The sequence below is a fragment of the Microtus ochrogaster genome, linkage group LG4 (genome assembly GCF_000317375.1).
Source record: "Microtus ochrogaster isolate Prairie Vole_2 linkage group LG4, MicOch1.0, whole genome shotgun sequence".
NCBI classification, from domain to species: Eukaryota; Metazoa; Chordata; class Mammalia; order Rodentia; family Cricetidae; genus Microtus; species Microtus ochrogaster.
Window position 1 is genome coordinate 26126505 of NC_022030.1, and position 4730 is coordinate 26131234.

A 4730-nucleotide genomic window follows, 5' to 3' on the forward strand; every position below is an offset into this window, starting at 1 on the left:
ATTTATTTTTTAAGTTGATCTATACCAGATTTTGCTTTAAGTTACAGTATTTGGATTGGGCAGAATAAGTTTTTAAAAGTTAACTTTTAATTTCCCTTTTATGTTATCAGATGGCATATTTTAAACATGGTTTAAAATACCAGTTTTTTAAAGAATAAATGGAACTTCACATTGAAGAGCATAAAATAGGAAAAAAATGATAATTGCATGTATTTGGCTTAATAATTGGAATTCAATCAGCTCAATATTACACTTTTTTTTAAAGGTTTATTTATTAACATGCAGTAGTGTTCTGACTGCATGTATGCCTTCAGGCCAGGAAAGGGCACCAGATCTCATTATAGATGGTTATGAGCCACCATTGTGGATGCTGAGAATTGAACTCAGGACCTTTGGAAGAGCAGTTGGTGCCCTTAACCTCTGAACCATCTCTGCAGCCCTACGTTTCCTTTTTATATGCTTCCTTTTGGAATAGCATTTAACATTTCCTGAAAGAGTGGCTTATTCATTCATGAAGTTGAAGTATTATATATGAATGTTTTGAAATTTGAATGAGGAGAACTTTGGGAAGACTGTCTTGAATGGAGTCTACTGAGTGTGACTACGCTCTGTGTTTATTATAGATGTCACCAGCATGCAAGGAAGGGAGCCTGTGTCATTGCCCAGGCATGCTATGAAGTAACAGTCTTCCTATTTTAATATTTTCTGATTTCATTTCTATATTGGATAGGTAAAGCATTTTATACCATTCTTAAAATCAATTAAATTACTCTTTTCTGGAGAAATACACATTTTTATGGATGTAGCATAATTTTATTTCTTATGGGATTTTTTTTTCAGCATTTCATAGTTCACAGAGACACTTTAAATGTCAGTGTATTAATAGCTGGGTTATCTTTGCATATTTAATTGTCATGTAACACAACAGGCTTCACATTAGCAGTCTCATGGGGATGTTCTGAGTAATACGTGTGAAAAAGAATGAAGTCAGGGTTGTGGTTGAAGCAGAGGGAAATAAGCAAGTTTTTTAAGGGACAGATTATGTTGTAACAGTCAAACAAATATTAAAAGCTTTGCAACTTTGAAACTGATTTTGTAAATCTCTATTATGTGAGTCAATTTAAGAGTTTATAACTTGTTTTTATATTTGTTTTAGATTTTTGGTTTTTGGATTATGAAGAAGTTTCATACAATGCAGTATTCTGATTGAAGTAGGAAAGTTGTCTATTTCCTCCATAGCTAATTTTGTTCTTGAATAATCACATAGGAATCCCATTGTAGTTTAGAGTACCTATTTCCCATTCTCACCTGTGCTGTAGCAAGGTGTGGTCAAGGCTGGGCTGTTTATATAGATTGCTCTGACTGACAAACTGGCATACTAGGTTAGTAGAGAGAGAATGGATTTTATGTATACACAAACAATTAAGGGTTTGTGTGCATTGTACCTTTGTTTCCTTTTTTATTTTATATTACTGTGGTAAATAAATGTTGCCCTTGACCCACCCACCTAGTGAATTAATTTTATAACTTGCTGATATTTGATAATTGTGCTGTGGAGTGTATTATGGTTTAGTAAACCAATACTTTTATGATGAGCTATTCATGATTAACAATTTTCTGTAATTATTATCTTTCCTTGAACTCAATAATTTAGCAGTTAATTGACTGTTGATTCACCCCTCACTTCTGACAATAAACTGACAAGTGGTTCAGAAATACACACGTGCTTTTTATTGATAATGTCTTTGAACTATCTTTCCTTCATAAGTGCTACAATTTTTACTGGTTTTAACAAACATGAGATGTATATGGTTTTTGAGTTATTTTTTAAAACAATTACTTAAAGCATTTCAATTTAAAGCTTTAACAAATCAAGACTGTGATATTTAAAGTATTGAATTCAAATAAAAAAGCTTGATAATGCTTTTCAGACTATATACTTAAAACTTTTGCTGTTTAAAAAAGTTTTTCCTATTCATTTCGTGTGTGTGTGTGTGTGTGTGTGTGTGTGTGTGTGTGTGTGTGTACAAGCACGTATCCACGTGCCATAGTGTACATGTAGAGGCTAGAGACACCTTGAGGTAGCTAGTTCTCTCCTTATACTGTGTAGGCTTCAGGATTCAAACTCAGGTAGTCAGGTTTAGTGGCTGGTGTCTATATCCATTGGGCCACCTTACTGCCTCCCCCACCATGTAAATGTGTTGTGTGTGTGTACACATGCTATGATGTACAGGTAGAGGGAAGAGGACAGCTTGCAGCAGTCAACTCTCGCCCTCTCTCTTCTGGGTCCCAGGGATTAACTCCAGCCACTAGACTTGGTGGCAAGCACTTTTATCTGCTGATTTACCTTGCCAACAAGTTGGGCTATTTTGACTGAACATTATCTTCTTTATACAGTATCATTCTTTGAATACTGATAGTTGTATCTCCATAGAAATTATGCCATATAATCTTACTAATGGAAAAATTTTATGAGTATGTTGTATCTCTATCATTGTTGTCTTAGACTATAGTCATGAATCTGGGGGAAGGAGCAATTTAATTAAGTGTAATAAGCTATTTTAGTTTTCTTAATATTTTATCATCTAGCATTTGTTTTCAAGGAAGTGATTGTTAATATTAAAATCATTAAAACAAGCTTAAGAAATAATAAATATTGTTACTATTTTATGTGACAGTTACAATCCAGTTTGAATCGTGGAACTCAGATATTTCTGAAAATAAGCCACTGTAGATTTTTTCCATATTAAATTATTAAAATTAAAATAGTACCTAAAATTAAATCATCAGTAAATTTCAGTCTCTGCGTGCTATGAGTTTTTTATTTTTCAAAAAAATAAATATTTAGGCTAGAGATACAGCTTAGTGGTAGGATGTTTGCTTAGACTGCACAAGGTCCTGGTTTCAGTCTCTAGCACTGCCCAAACAAACAAACAGAAACAATCAGTAAACTTTAGTCCATGAGCAAAATATTTGAACAGGCAGCTATAACTCTCTGTGGAATTGTTTAAAAGCAGCTGAGGTGCTGGATCTTCTGGGTTCCCAGTGGAAACAAAGGGCCACAGCAGGTAAGGGAAGATAGATTGTCAAGAGACAACCCATTGGAGTAGATGCTAGTAGCCTAGTTTACAGAGAGATCTCTAAGCCAGTCAGAACTACATCAAAAAGCAAAACAAACCAATTCCTCAAAACAAAAACAAGAAAAGGCCAAGTAAGAGTAAAGGAATATAGCATTATGGCTTAAAAACAAAACAAAACAAAAAAAAAAAACAAACAGCTACCCCCCACAACCCAGTTTGTGTTCCAGTTTCTTCCTTGGTTGATGGCAATCATAAAGATAGCAATTGCATTTCCAGTGTGGGGCGCAGATTCCCGGTTCCAGAGGAAATAGTGCAGATCTTATTTGAAGGTTACTCTGTGTTTGTTTGTGTGTGTGTGTATCTAATCTATTGGGGAGCTACTTGAAGGAGTGATGTAGGTATTATGTGTGTGTGTGTGTGTGTATGTATATAAAAAGTAGGATATATATATATATATATATATATATATATATATATATCCTACTTTTTATGATGGAAAGGCAGTAGACATTGATTGAAAATATTTTAAGGTAAATAGAAAAAAATCTTGTAGTTGCTTTGTACAACATATGAGAAGCTATACAGTAGCCTTCCTGAGGTCTCAGATAAAATATCTGGGGGAGACATTTTAATTTTTAGTATCATCTCAGAAATATCAGGACAGTCAGAGCATCATTGTATACAGGAAAGTTTGGAAAGTCATGTGGATTCATGTCAGGATACATGTTTATGAAAATCTAAGACCGTAAGTTTTCATCATTGCATGCATCTACATAGAGTGATACCCCTGTCTCATAAACACCCCCCAATGCCTGCCTGCTCCCAATAAGAACAAGAAAGGGGTGACTAAAACTCAAAGAAATAATGAATTGTAGAATTGTGACTTAGTTTGTATAGAAAGTAAGAAGCAGGGCATAGCAGGAAGAATGTTAATCACAGAGCCAGGTTGCAAAGACTAGGCAGAGTGTGTGTGTGTGTGTGTGGGGGGGGGCAGATTGTTTTGCTTTTAAACTTGTTATTTCTGGAAACCTCTTGTGAAATCCTTGCTGCCAAAATAGTAAATCCCAGGGACTTGAGGAGAGTTAATGAATCTCCCAAGTCACCAAATTATATTACCCTACCTAATTTATTTGCTCATTTTTATTTCATCTGTGTATGTGTGACTGAGTGGATATGAATGCATCACTATGTAAAAAAGCTTATGGAGACCAGCAGGGGCGTTGGATCCCAGAACTGGATTTACAGGTGTTTATGAGCTGCTCGTCAGGGATGCTCATGCTCATATCTGAATATGAGTCTTCTACAGAAGTAGCAACTGATCTTAACCACTGAGCATCTTTCTAGCCCTTCGAATAATTTTGGACTAAAGTCACAAGGCATGCAAGAATAAAAAATGCAGCACACTGAACGATCTTAAACAATGGTCAACGCCATCCTTGAGGAAACCTAAGCGTGGACTTCTGAGATAAACATTTAAATCAGTTTTTTAAAAAAATATACGCAAAAAGCTGAGGAAAATCATTCACAAAGCACTAATGGAAAATGAAAATTGTGTATAAATAATAAGAAAGTGGAAGAATACATATCCTTATGTACACATGGAATTTTCTTATAAATAGACTGTCTTTTGTGTTTTTTTTTTTTTTTTTT

The 4730-nt window shown here is 34.6% G+C and overlaps 1 protein-coding gene across 1 annotated transcript in view; it reads left to right on the top strand.

Annotated features, from left to right (window-relative positions):
* Nucleotides 1-4730, top strand: part of Fbxl17 (F-box and leucine rich repeat protein 17) — a 465763-nt gene that overhangs the window by 21027 nt on the left and 440006 nt on the right. The window lies entirely within an intron of this gene.